This window comes from Poeciliopsis prolifica, unplaced genomic scaffold (genome assembly GCF_027474105.1).
Source record: "Poeciliopsis prolifica strain line A6 unplaced genomic scaffold, Auburn_PproV2 SCAFFOLD071, whole genome shotgun sequence".
Classification (NCBI taxonomy): Eukaryota; Metazoa; Chordata; class Actinopteri; order Cyprinodontiformes; family Poeciliidae; genus Poeciliopsis; species Poeciliopsis prolifica.
Genome location: NW_026562446.1, coordinates 378,951 through 394,293, shown reverse-complemented (window position 1 = coordinate 394,293; position 15,343 = coordinate 378,951).

The window sequence follows — 15,343 nt, the reverse complement described above, 5'->3', positions numbered from 1 at the left end:
TCTCATTCACCCTCTCATTCATCCATTCATCCTCTCATTCTTCCACTCATCCTCTCATTCATCCACTCATTCATCCATTCATCCTCTCATTCACCCTCTCATTCACCTCTCGTTCATCCTCTCATTCACCCTCTCATTCATCCATTCATCCTCTCATTCATCCACTCATCCTCTCATTCATCCTCTCATCCTCCCATTCATCCTCTCATTCATCCACTTATCCTCTCATTCATCCACTCATTCATCCATTCACCCTCTTATTCATCCATTCATCCTCTCATTCATCCACTCATTTATCCATTCATCCTTTCATCCTCTCATTCATCCTCTCATTCATCCACTTATCCTCTCATTCATCCTCTCATTCATCCATTCATCCTCTCATTCATCCATTCATCCTCTCATTCTTCCACTCATTCATCCATTCACCCTCTCATTCATCCATTCATCCTCTCATTCATCCACTTATCCTCTCATTCATCCACTCATTCATCCATTCACCCTCTCATTCATCCTCTCATTCGTCCATTCATCCTCTCATTCATCCATTCATCCACTCATTCATCCATTCATCCTCTCATTCATCCACTCATCCTCTCATTCATCCTCTCATTCTTCCACTCATTCATCCATTCACCCTCTCATTCATCCATTCATCCTCTCATTCATCCATTCATCCACTCATTCATCCTCTTTATTTCCAGATGTTTTTTTTTTCCTCTCATTTTCTTATTTTTCATTTCATTTCTTTCTCTCCAGCTGCAGCTGATCGTCCTGTAAAGATTTTCTACCCGCTGATCTGATCCAGTGAAACTGGTGAACTCATAGTGGTTCTGTTCTGGTACCGGTACCGACCCGCTCCCCGGTGTCCTCATTAACCCGTCCTCCAGGCCGCCGTCCATCTCTGCTCTGCTGTAATAACATCCTGGCCCCGTCGCATCGTTTAACTTTTTTAATTAAAAGAGACGCCGCTCTATTAACCCGGGTCGTCTCGGTGTCATTTGTCCCGTTTGGCGGCGGACCTCTGGGACCGGGCCGGCGGCGCGGCCCCCGCTGCCGCGGCAGCAGGCGCGAGGCGTCGGGTGAGTTATGGCGCCGGCATGAAGAGGCCAAATCATAAGTTTCTGCCTCGTCCTGCTGCTGATCTGTGAGGACGGAGATGAAGGGAGACAGCTGCATGAGGAAAGGCTGCAGGGGTCGCGACCTCTACCTGTCTCCGTCCCTCTGCGGCTGCAGCTCTGACTCTTCTCTGCTTTTGTTCTTAGTTATGAATTATTTTGTGGGAATTTATTTTAAATGACGCTGTAAATGTTAAGATTTGGTGAAACGTCTCAGTTTCACTTCTGGCGTCATGGAAGCTGCTTTTTGATCCGTTTTCATTTAAACAGAACCGAGACTCAGTCCTGAAACGTTTCATTTGTTTAATAATCTGGGACTGAATGAGAGATTAGCTGCAGGAGTTTGGAGTGAAATGATGCTTCGTCTCTTCATTCAGCAAAATGTTACAGGACAAAAAACTGTTTTCACTTCACAGTCTGGATTCTCTTCATCCTCACGTTTTCCCACCTGATAGGAAAACAAGAAGCTTTCTGATATAATGGCTCAAACAGAACCAAACCAAACCAAACAGAACCGAACAGAACCGAGGTTTGCAGTCGGACCAGTTTTCTTTCTTCGATTCGTCTCCAGACTCTGAACCAATACATTTGTTCTCTGATTCAGGGAACTCCAGTCGCTGTTTTGCTCTGCAGACATCAGCTGTTCATCCTGAATTTTTTCTCCTCAAACATTTTAACGTCTCGTTTCCCAGAGAACAAGCAAAAAGCAGCTGCCATCATTTTAAATAAATCCACGTTCTGCTTTGCATTTATGATAAATCTGCTTCCTGTCAGATTGGGGATGAATCCTGGATGATCTGCAGGATTTAAACGCGTCACCTCTCTGCTCCCTGCAGGCGTGATGCATCACCATGACTTCACCATCCTGTGCTGTAATGAAGGTCACCTTGCTTTGGACAAACCACCTGCAGACAAGCAGCTCATTCCTGATGATGAACCAGTAGATCCATCTCCAACGTTTAAGGGTCAAACTGGGAACAAAGAAACAAAACACAGAAAGGAAAACCAGCTTCCAATCTATCTATCTATCTATCTATCTATCTATCTATCTATCTATCTATCTATCTATCTATCTATCTATCTATCTATCTATCTATCTATCTATCTATCTATCTATCTATCTATCTATCTATCTATCTATCTATCTATCTATCTATCTATCTATCTATCTATCTATCTATCTATCTATCTATCTATCTATCTATCTATCTATCTATCTATCATCCATCCATCCATCCATCCATCCATCCTCCATCCATCCATCCATCCATCCATCCATCCATCCATCCATCCATCCATCCATCCATCCATCCATCTATCTATCTATCTATCTATCTATCTATCTATCTATCTATCTATCTATCTATCTATCTATCTATCTATCTATCAGTTGAACTGAAGGTCTCCTGTTTGCTGTTTGGCCTCCAGGCCAGCAGGGGGCCCCGAAGATTCCTCAAAATCTGCTAAACAGACAAATGAGAGTTTGATTTACTAATTCAGTTGGAATTAAAGTAAATTGTAAAGAAATTTTGGACGTTTCACTGCAATGTTTCCCATAACGACAAGAAGCCGACAGGGTTTGAACCGGAGTGTGTGTGTGTGTGTGTGTGTGTGTGTGTGTGTGTGTGTGTGTGTGTGTGTGTGTGTGTGTGTGTGTGTGTGTGTGTGTGATGTGCTGAAAACAATCGATCAGTAGTTTGCTGTGGCCTCTCGCCAGCGGCTCCAACACTCTGCTCTGTTCTCATCAATACTTCCATTCAGCCGGCCTCGGGGCCCCGGGCCCCCCACGGTTAGCACGTTTATTTTTAGAGCCGCCTCTCCGCCCCGATTGGACGGCTCAGAGAGCAGCTCAGGGGTCTGTGCTTTGTTTATACACAACAGGAAGGAAATCCACTGGACCGCATCAGGGCCACCACAAAATAATTGAATTAAGTTCCAAATTTCATCTCAGAATTTGGATTTTTTATCAATTTATCTCAAAATCCAATTAAATAACCAAACATTCTGAGGTCTACGTCAATTACGACAGCAAATTAGATAGAAAAAAGGACTTATTTCTATAAAATAAACCCAGAAATATTTAGATTCGTTTCAGAAATATTCTAGAAAAAATAAGAAAATTGTCTCAACTCAAGATGTTGTAAATTTGTGAGGAAAAAATACCAAAATTTTTACATTAATCTCAGAAATCTTCTGAGCTTCAAGTGTGAAAAATGATCACCAAAAAATTTTAATCAAAGAAATTATCTAGAAAAACAAAGAAAATATTTTACATTTTGAGAAAAATTCTGAAATGTATTAATAAAAAACTTTGACATTTTGATATTCATCACTAAAAAGAGAAGAAAAAAAATAATTAAAACAATTCTAAAAAAAGAAACATGGACATTTCTGAGCTTGTAAAATTGAACACTTTTGACTTTTGAAATTAGAAAATGTCCAAGTTTTTTATAGGAAATATGTAAAATTTCTGAAATTTACTTCTTTTTTAATCTGATAGATTAATCTAAATCTCCGACAATTAAATATGAAATCAATCACATAACTATTTATTTTTTGCTGTAGATTTATAAACCTTCACTTTTCCAAACTGAAAGTCTGTCCCACATTTATTTAAAAGATTTAAAATAAATTTATTTCCTTCTCCCATCAAAGACTCAACATTTCTCTCTTATAACTGACTGATTTATCCGAGTCGCTGCTGCTCGTCTTTTTCCGCTGCTAAACTTTCCAGCTCCTAATTTCTGTCACACGGCTGCATCAGGACATTAGCCGTCAACTGGAGCTTGATTAATTAGAGCTTAATTGGTTGTCATGTCACCGACCAATGAGGCGACGGCACCCTGGGGGCCGGGTGAGACAGAGGACAGCAGGGAAGGAAAAGACAGAGAGGAAAAATGTCCAAGAGACGACTTTCAGTTTTAATGTTCGCTCCACGTTTTCAGATCCTCAGTGATTCATGGGACAAAACTGGCTTGAAAACCAGGAAAAACAAGAAAATAATCAACGAGGAACGTTTGAAAAGAAAATTCTTTGCTAGATAAACTTCGAGATTTTGATCTCAGAAAATTTCAAGAAGAAACCAGAAAATTTATGAATTTGAAAAATATCTGAAATTTTGAGCTTCAACTGAAAAATTTTCTAGAAGCAAAGAGAAAATTTCTGAGTTTCAAAGTGAGAAAATGTCCACTTTTTGAAATTCAGCCAATCAGGCAAAGACGTGACTCGATGCGTCGTGATGGCGTCTGCAGGTCGCTAGCTTTAGCGGCTAATTGTTAGCATCCAGTCGTTTCCAGTTTATTCGATGAATCTCTATAAACGCCATGAAGCCGATTGAAGACAATAAAGCAACACAAAGAGCTTCGGCTTTGGGTTGAGTTCGTGTCGATGTTTTGGTCCTTGATCAGGTTTTTATGCCCATAATGAAAGTTTCCCTGCAGGGAAGCATGAAGCCCATTGGACTGAATTGTTCTTCTCTCAGATCTCTGGCTGCCAGCACAGACCGACAGGCCCTTAATAAAAAGGCTGTTTGTTAGTCTATCAGCGCTCAACCTGCAGTCAATGAGACCGTGAACGGAGCAGAGCGGACAGAGACAAACGGTCCGAGTCCAAGACGGGAGTCTGGAGCGTCTGTCCGGTCCGGTTCGGACCAGAACCACGACGAGTTCAACACCTTGCCTTGAAAATTATTTTCTGATTAACGCAAAATGTCTCTTTTGTGTAAAAGTTCAATTGTTTATCTTTATAAAGGACTGAAGGACTGAAGGCCAGAAACAAAACACAAAAACATCTGGATGCAGAAAAACTGCAAACCTGATTTTATGCACTGTAAAACATGAAAGATCTGCTAAAACAAACAAACATGATCGCCTTGTTCACTTTATTAGCACGAGCTACAGCTAATGGTTAACACCTTTAGCTGGAGCTAAACAGAAGTTAAAACAGAAGATAATAAATGTATGTTTAAAGTGTCATTGTTTATCTTCAACTTTTGCTGGATAGAGCTAGCTATGTAGCATCTAGCATGCATCATATACCCATAATGCATTGCAGCATAATATTTTATTTAAATTTATAAAACTTAACCTGCAGTATTTTTTATTACATCTAAAAAAAAACAATTTCTCAAATAAATTGCGTTATAAATAATCGTGTCTCCGTTTATTATCAGAGGTCACTGAGGTCAAATCTGCTGTGACTTCCTCTGATGCTCAAAAACAGGTTCGACAGAAAACAGGATTACATCTCCAAGCTTGTAAAATTCCATTTCATGGCTTTTTATAACATTTTCTTTTGCAAGGAATAAAATGAAACGTCTGCCAGCAGAAGCAGGATTTCCAGAAAACACCTGAGGGTGAAATTCCTGACGCAACAATGTTTTCTGTTGCTTCATTCAACAGGAGATTCAGACGAGTGATTCTGAAAACTTCTGTCTGGTTGGTCAATGCGATGAAGTTACATCACTGACCTTGAAGGAAGCACTGAATTCACTGACTGACACTGAGGGAAAGACGACAGAATCAACTCCATGTTACACTGAAAATGTTCACAACGAAGCCACCAGATCATAGTTAAAATCATTTTTCAGCCTCTGTTCTTAACAATTATGATAGCAGCAAACAAAAGAGAGAAAAGTGAAGATGTTTTGTTTCCCAGGTGACAGAAGACTGACTTTGTAACTGTCTTTATGTGTTTCTGAAAGTCCAAGTTCATCACATCTGGAATTTTCCTCTTTAGGTCCAAAGATAATAAATTCATTTCAGCTCATTGACAAAAGAGTTTTAATGATTTTTCAAAACTTTTTGAAAACATAAAAAATAACAAAACACTGTAAAAATCAAAGATTTAGCTGTGAATTTAACCCCTAATCCAACACGTTTCCCATCGATTCAGAGCTTCGCTGCGGGTTTTTGGAGTGAAACTGGGAGAACTGGGAGGTTTAAGATGAGGTGTGGGATCAGGAACATTAGGGGCTGGAAGCCAAATCCCTGCAAGACTTTGTCTCATAATTAATAAATGAAAGATGTTGTTAGTGCATCTGATCAATAGAGTTGTTAGGCAGAGGAGCGATTGATCGACCAGGGGATGAAGGATGGAGGGAATCTGCTGTTCGCTCTGTGGCTCTTTCAAATTTTCACCCTCATTGAGGACAAAGGAGCCTCCTGAGCCTCATCACCGCTGATAGACACTTAGCACCGACCTGACCTTAATAGGAGGGAGGAGGAGGGAAGGAAAGGAGGGAAGGAAGGAAGGAGAGGAGACAGTTTTCATTAAATTCATCTCATTGAGGCCTTTAGAGCTTCAGTTCATTGTGAGTGAAATAATATTGGAAACTTTTAAATGTTACACTTTATCAAATATAATCAAAAATAATCATAGAATATTGTAATAAAGACTAAAATTAATCAATATTATTATTGATCAGCTTCAATCAGCCGTCAACATCTGATCAATAGTTTGGAAATTGGTGTTTTAGAATTTTCCAAGAGTATAATTTGGTAAAGAAAAACTAAAATGCTGAATTAAAACCGTACATCTGCTATTAGCGAAGTGACTCTTACTGTGAGAAGTCTGCTGGACTGAATCAAGAGCAGGACTGAAGCTTCCTGTCTGTTAGCCTGCTGCTAATGTTCGTCATCCTTCTGGACATAACAGTTTGTTAAACATCAACAGCTTAGACATTTAATGTTTTCTGAACAGAATCGTATCTGGGTCTCAGAGACAAACCCGGTTCTGGTTCTGGTCACTGCCCAGCGTCCGCGGGCCTTAGTGGGTCAGAGAGAAAAGACTCAGCAGTGGTTCTGTGTTTGTCCATTAACAGATAATAGCAGCTCTGTTTCCCCATTATCACTAATGGATACAACTCTCTGGACTCACACACACACACACACACCCACACACACACACACACACACACACACACACACACACACACACACACACACACACACACACACACACCGTCTGCTGGGACCATTACTTACTCTCTCATTCCCATGCTGTCAAAATTAGACATGCAACATGACAAACACACACACACACACACACACACACACACACACACACACACACACACACACACACACACACACACACACACACACACACACACACACAGTCTCTCTAAAAGTCTCAGCGGACAGGAAGTGAGGCGTTAGGCCCAACCAGGAAGTGTTTCCTGTGGCAACCGGGCCGAAGCGAGTCTGATGTGATGCTGCAGTCGAGGGAATCCAAAGTGCCTGTTGACTGTTTTAATTGTTTTCTCACCTCCATCAATTCTTCCTTCGTTTTCGCTGCAACCTTTTCTTTTCATCCCTTCTTCTTCATGTTCCTCCGTTTCCGGCGTTCAGGTTGTTTTATTTCCAGGGTTCGACTGAAGCTCATATCTGACGCCTGATTGGTTTCCAGCAGGACCAGAGCCGGTCATTCAGCCGCCGCCCGCTGGGAAATGAACAATAATTTAGTATTTGTTGACACGTTTCTCTTTATTTGGTGGAGAGAAAGTAAAAAAACAACAGATTGAACTGAGATTAACAGAAAACAATAAAGATTTAGAGCCACAAAAAGTCACTGGCAGGAATGAGGCTCCATCTGTACTGGATAATATTTTTATACCTTCATTAACATCAAAGTTTTAAACTAAATATTTAACATCACCTAATATTTAGTCATTAAGATAAATACTTAATTTACTAAGTAAATCTTTAGTTTCAAATAAATATGTAGTTATCAAGCTTTAGGCTAAGTCAACGTTTATCTCTGATTTAAATATTTAGTTTGTGAAACAAAACTAAATATATTTAGATCACCAACTAAAGATTTAGTTCTGAATTAAATATTTTTTTAGTATATCATATTTTGCATGCTAAGTCAGCACTGACTCTAAACTAAATATTTAGTGTAGGCTTAATCTTCAAACTAAATATTTAGTTTGCTAATCAAATATTCAATTTGAAGCTGAATATTTCCTGGGACCAAATATTTAGATCCAGCAGATAAACAATTAGCTAATTATTTAGTTAGATTATTATTATGATCAGAACTAAATATTTAGTTCTGATCATAATATTTAATTAGCTAAGCAAAACTAAATATATTTATATTACCAACTAAATATTTTGCTCCTGACAGAATTTAGTTTTTTCTCATTAATATTTTATGTCCAAACTAAATATTTTGCTTGCTAACTGTATATTGAGTTTGAGGCTAAATGTTTAATTAACAGTTTGTTAAATATTTAGTTAAAACCTGCACACTAAATATTTAACTCCAAATTAAATTTTTCTTGACTAAATATACAGATGAAGCTAAATAGTGATCTTACTAAATATTTAGTTTGAAACTTTGATATTAATAAATGAATGAATATAAAATGATGAAACTGTAATCTTTATTGTTTTATCTTAAATTGAGGCTAAATAATTAAAATTATTGCTGTTAGTTTACGACTGCGTAACTTTACAAACGTAAAAATAAAACTTGTGAATATTTTTCTCAGGATGATTTTACTTTGTTTTTTTTGGGGGGGTCTAATATGAAAGAAAACAAATATTTTTCCCCGCGCATCACCGTTTACACTGGAAAATGGCCTAGTCAAAACCTGGACCTGCCCTGCTGCCTCTCTCCCTCTTCCAGTTCACTGCTTCTTTCGCTCCAATCAATGCAATATTAATGAGCCACAGCCCAGCCTCTCTCTGTGGTTGCATCACTCTGCACTACACACACACACACACACACACACACACACACACACACACACACACACACACACACACACACACACACACACACACACACACACACACACACACACACTCCTGTGTGTTTCCATGAGGTTAATGTGGGTTCATGTGTGAGCGCCCCCCCCTGGCTGAAGGACAGCCCTCAGGCCAGAGCTCTGCCTGTCAAGGTCACCAACAAACATCGTTTTCATCCAGCAGAGAAGCGACTTTTTCACCGGCAGAAAGAAACAGAAACAAAACCAGAGAGTCGAGTTTCTGTCCAACTGTGAAACGTCTGCAGACAAACAGGCTGAGCTAACGGCTAAGCTAACAGGAGCAAACACAAGAATGATGAAAACTACAAAACAAACAGGAGCAAAACAACAAAAACCAGAGCTAATAAAATCCTCCTCCACTAGGGGGCGTCTGGAGCAGGTAAGGATTCCTGAGTAAATAAATGCTGCAAACAGAAACATCTACAATCCAAGACAATAGAAGGAAAAACGTTTAATTAACAAAAGATGCAACAGACACAATCAGAAAAAATAAATAAATAAAAAGAAGCATTAAAAGGGAAAACTCAGGCCACATATGAGAATTCCTCCACACCACTAGGGGGCTCTCCGCTCCCCGCTCCGGGTTCCGGGCCCCTGGCTCCGGGCTCCGGGCCGATCGATCTTCTCTCTCCCACCAATCAGTCGCCTTAACCAGCCGCTGCAGCCGCCGGTCACAACTCGCCTTCCTGCGCGGCGCCAGATTTAACAGACCTGAGGAATCAGCGATGGAGGAGATTTAGTGTCATATTGTGACAGCCGCTGCGTTTGTTTGTTTGTTTCTCAGACGTGGAGCAATCAGAGAATCAGATTTTACATTTAGCTTTTAGTTGGGGAAGATAAACATCTGCTGCGTTTCTATCTGAGTTTAAATTACAGGATGACGGTGACCGCTGGTGCTGCGCTAAAAGGGCGCCAGAATTATGGCGTTTTCTGCATTTAATAGGTGTTGTTTGTAAATGTGTAAATGATGTGATTCATAAAGGAAAAACTGGGTGTTCATTTTGTTGTCATGTTTTTATCTCATTCATTGGGTTACGAATGAAAACTAAACAAAACATTTAGATAGCAAGCAAAATATTTAGTTTGTAAGCTAAAATATTCACAGATTTTTCTGCAAGTGAATTTGCATATTATAGCAAAATATTGACATCTGGGCTGAACATGTAACTTACTGACTAAATGTCACTGAGGCTAAATATCTAGCTTAGTTTGTGAGCTAAATTTGTTGAATCAAATTATTTAGTTAGTTGGAGCTAATAGCTACTCATCAGTGCAGCTCGGAGCTGAATGTTTGTGTCTGAGCTGGTTGTTTCTCTGCAGACGGGCAGCTGTCAGTCATCTGAGATGTGATTATGAGCTGCAGCTCTGAGCGGAAGCTGCGCCGCAAAACCAATTCATGTCTCATCAGCAGCTCATAAACAGCCCATCGATATCCGGGCCGTTCACAACAAGCCGGCGCTGTTAGGAGCCGCGCATTGATGCACGAAGGTATCAAATATTTATTATCAAGGAGCTCTTAGTTTGGAAACATGATCAATCGTTAAACCCTCTGGTGTTCAGATCAGGACGTTAAGAACAGAATCAGAGGCAGCGAGAGACCAGAGGAGGAATCGACCTGAGTTTACTAACAGAGAAGAAGAAGAACGAGAGGAGGAGGAGGAGAAGGAGGGAGAGAGAGAGGGATGGATGGATGGACGGTTGGATGGATGGATGGATGGATGGATGGATGGATGGATGATGGATGGATGGATGGACGGTTGGATGGATGGATGGATGGATGGATGGATGGATGGATGGATGGATGGATGGATGGATGGATGGATATGATCGGTTGGATGACTGGATGGTTGGATGGTTGGTTGGATGACCAGATGGTTGGATGGTTGGTTGGATGTTTAATCCGGTAATAAATAAGTTGGAAGCTGCAGTTCCCCTGCCGGCCTGCGGTGTCGCTGTTTCCCGACATTCTAATTCTGGTTTCTGCTCTTTTCTTTCTCTCTTCATTAATTTCCTCTTAAACTTAAACTCGCTGTGATCTGAGCAGATAAATCTTCTGTTTTTTGATCTCCTCTTCACTCTTTGTGCCTCGTTTATGTTTTCTTCGATTCTTTTTGAGGATTAAGGAGAAACGTTGGAGGCTGACAGGCCGCTCTGGGAGAAACACCAGAAGAAGAGACGACGTCTTAAAACCGTTAGTGAAAGTAAAGATCTCAACCTGAAGGAAGGAAATCTCTGCAGGAGGAATATTTAAAACAATTTAACTGCTTTTAATGGAATCAGGAGTTTTATTGCTGGCAGCCATTTTGCCTTCATCCAACTATTTTATTTCTGTTTTTAGATTTCAAAATAAAGTGAAATAAAAAAAGGTAAATCATTTCCAACGTGATAAAAAGAAAACCAGATTTCAGTAAAAAAAATCAATTGAGATGAAGCTCAGCAGCGCTAACGTAGCTTTAGCTTCTCAGATCGAAAACAAACTGAACGAAAACCTGAAACTTCTTTAAATTAGACCTGAAAACATAAAGGTCAAAGGTCAGTCAGAATTTGGAAAAGTCAGAATTATCTTTTTCAGTGACCCGAATCCTCTTTTGCAGCTTTAATATAACTTTGTTCACTTATTTTAATGATTTATTATTATTATTATTATTATTATTATTGGAGCCTTGGAACAAAATGTGTCTCAGTGTTTCACACACAAACCTGCTTTTTCTATTGAGCTGAAATAATTAAATATTCTTCATGTTTTTCTTTAAAGCTCCTCTGTTTGACCCAAAGATCTCAGCATTTAAACGACGGTTTCTCCTGTAATAAATCCATTTTCAGCCTAAGCTGACATGTTGGTGGAAGAGGAGACGCAGTCGGTTCTTCCTGAGCAGCTGCTCCACTTCCCATTGGTTTCTGACGGAGGGAATAATTAAATCCTGGTTCCTCTGCAGGATCAGAATCGGTTTTTGTGCCGTTCGATGGAGGAAAGCCTTCGCATCAACTGATGAAAGGAATTAAGAGAAGCAGATTAGAAGAAACTGGGTCTAAATTTGCTGCATAAGTAATTTTTGATCAATATGTAACGGTAAAAGTTTGCTCTGGAGGCGCTGAACGCTGCAAAAAGTGACGTGCAGCAAGGCTTTAATTATGTGCTTTAAAGTCAAATTATTTTGGTTTATATGGAGAGAAATCAGGGAAGTTGCAGTTTGCAGACATTTCCTCTCCACAGCATTACAATCAGATCGGGATCTGGACTTTGACTAGGCCCTATGTTACCCTAACATTGTCAAACCTCCAGTTCGGTTCTGGCCAAATTGAGTGCGTTTCCATTGGCAGGGTGTTCCTCCCCATGTGGGCGGAGCCATGTCTGATGATGTCATCCTGCCTGTGTTCCATCAGTGACAATTTCTGCAAAATCTGTCTGTGAATTTTTTCATTCTGAGGTTACGGTAAAAACACAATGTTACCCTTGGCCATTAAACGACCGTACATCTTTGAAAAGCAGAAGTGGAGCCTCCTGCCCAACCAACAAGAATGCAGTGAGTGGTACTCAAAGATTGAAACCGAGTTTGAATTTATTTATACTGTTTATAAGGCTGATAGGAGCTAGGCTACAACTAGCTCTAAGCCTGTGGCTTGTTTATTGTTGTCATAGCAACTGCCTACCAAGATGGCTGCCAGTTACAAAGTCTCCTTCATGGTGACATCATGAGAATTAAGTAAAACCAAAACAAACCCAGCAGCTGGAATCACAAAAATGTGAAAAAAGATCATTTAAAATCGTAGCTTCACTTTTATTCTTTAGCTCTTGACCTTTGACTTTTGCCTGGATGAACCCCTGAAACTCGGCCGGAAACTTCTTTCAGTGTGTTTGTTGCTCTCAGCGCTGGATCCGAACACAGAATCCCAGAAATCCCAGAAATCCCGGCGTCTTAGCCGCCGTTAGTCATCCTGATCCCGCTCTAAGCCGCAGCGCCGCGTTGAAGCCGGTTTGATAATTGAACAGTGAAGCAGGAGCGTTTACGTTCTGACAGCGCTGTGTTCTTAAAGTCGGGGGTCGGGGCCCCCGCTCGGCGCGGCCCCCGCTCCATCAAAGCCCATCTGGGGATTTCGGCCCGGTTTAAATTCCCACCTGAGGGACTGAAAGTTTCTGACACCATGTCGATATTTTCTCTCTCCAGCTGCTCTTAACTACCCTCCAACTCTTCACCCTCCTCTTCCTCGCCAACTTTAAAAACAAACTCCAGCTTGTCGGCGCTAAGCGCACACGTTGTCCCGGTTTTGATCTCCATTCGCTCTGCGCTTAACATCGACTTTCCTTCTTCTTTTAGTTTAAATGCTGAAGCCGGAGGACTTTGTCCCGTGTTCAATGAGCTTTCGCAGGATTAAAGGAAACTTAGAGGAACTTAGCAGGTTGGAGGCTTTGATGCAGAAGCTGCTGCTGCTGCTGGGAGAGATGAAGGAATGAACTTTAAACTGCAGGGATGAAGGAGCCAGTGGGAAACGCTCCGTTTAAATATGAAACATTAAAATGAAAGTTTAACATCTCAGGTTTCTGTTTCTGCCTTCAGGGCCTTTTATATCCATCTGACATAAAAACATTTCTGTTGTTCCCATAATGCTTAGTTAACTCTTTTCTAAATGACCAGCTTTAAATTAAATTCCAAATGATTAAATTTTCAACCTTATAAATCATTAATGAATACATAGTAACTTGCAAACTGAACTGTTTTTCTGCCAAACTAACTAGACTGATGAACTAGCTACTTAGTTAGCTAAGCACATTTAAATATGACCAATTCGCCATTAATGGAGTCTAGTTAGCATGTTAAATTTATAGAGTTTAGCAATCTGGGTAAAAAAAATTAACTTTGTAGCAGTTTGGTTAACTAGCTAGATTGCTGAGCTAACTATTTATCTGGCAAATAAATTAAACCATGATAAATTCAACATTGTTGGAGTGTAGTTAGCATGCTACAATTATTGTTTAGTTGTAAAGCTAGCTATCAAGCTAAAAACATGTAGCAAAATGGCTACCAAGCCAGATTTCTGAGTTTGTTAAGTTTGTTGGTAGCTAGCTACCAACAAACTGGAAAAGTTTAAACAAAATATCTGAACAGAGGATCCTGAATCAATATGAGTGAAAACATAAAAAATGTTCAGACCCGTTTGGAAAGATTAACTGTAACTGGGTCGTATCAGTCAGAATAGTTGTGACTAAACGTTTGCAGTTTTTCTCACATCCAGCTGTGAGATCGTATTGATCTGAATCAACGGCGGCTCTTTGCTTAATCTGATCGTATCTGAGAGGAAAAGCAACTTTTTGGGAACATCAATAATGGAGAAACACAGAAAACAAACAAGTCAGAAAATGAGTCAAACAACCTGAAACCAGAGGAAAACGAGACGCTGAAGCATAAAGTTTGAGATTTGATGAAAATTTATGGTTGAATACAAAATGGTGAGAAAATATTTACACCTTTACAAATTCCTAAATATTCATCCCTCCTTCATAAAGTCGAATGATGAACTTCTGCTGTACTTTCCCCCCAAACCAATCAGCAGATCCCACTAATTGCTCCGACCTTTGACCTCTTGCTTCGTTTTTCTCACCTGGTCTGTATTTTTCATTTCTCGGTTTTCCTGCAGGATCTCCTCCGTCTGCCTTTAATCAGTTTCCAGTCTCGACCCCCATCAGGTTATCGATCGTATTGATCAGCTGCAGCTCAACATTTTTCTCATCATTTCTTGTCAGACGATTTCAAAACAACCTGTGGACCTTTGAAGAGTTTGATGTGGAGAAGTTTCCAGCAGTTTGCTCTCGTTTCAGGTGCGACGTTACCCTGAATAAACCCAAAACTTTAACTCTTCTCAGAAACTAAACTTAGACGAAAAAAGAAGCCTCTAAATTAACACAACCTGCTTGAAAAGGTTATAATTTTACACAAAGATAAACTCAAAAATACTTCAAATTAATAAAAAAAATATTTTTTTTTATTTGTGACTCAGCGCAAAGAAAAGTAGCTTTTAGCTTTCCAAAAAGAAATCAAAAGGTCTGCAACAAAACAAAACCATTTTATAGCTTCTTAACGTATTAAATCCAATTGAGGATAAAACTTTACAGCCGTTTGATGTCCGGGATTCACCTTTAATGATGCTGAAATCCAGACTAAATTGTTGAAAGATTAATGAAAAAGACCAAAGGTCTGAGTTTCATTAAAATAATCTGAATTATTCCTGAACTGATCGGATCAATTCTGTCCAGGGTTTGGAAGGAGGAATGTGATTAAAGTGTCAGGTATGTGAGTAATTAACCGTTATTCAGGCATTCTGTTTTAACTTTCATAATAAAATATTAAAACTGGAAAAAAAAAATCAAAGTACGTGAAATCTTTGACTGTTTCTGCTTTTTATCCATAACAAGCAACAAAAGAAAATGAAATCTGTGAATACAAGATGAAAT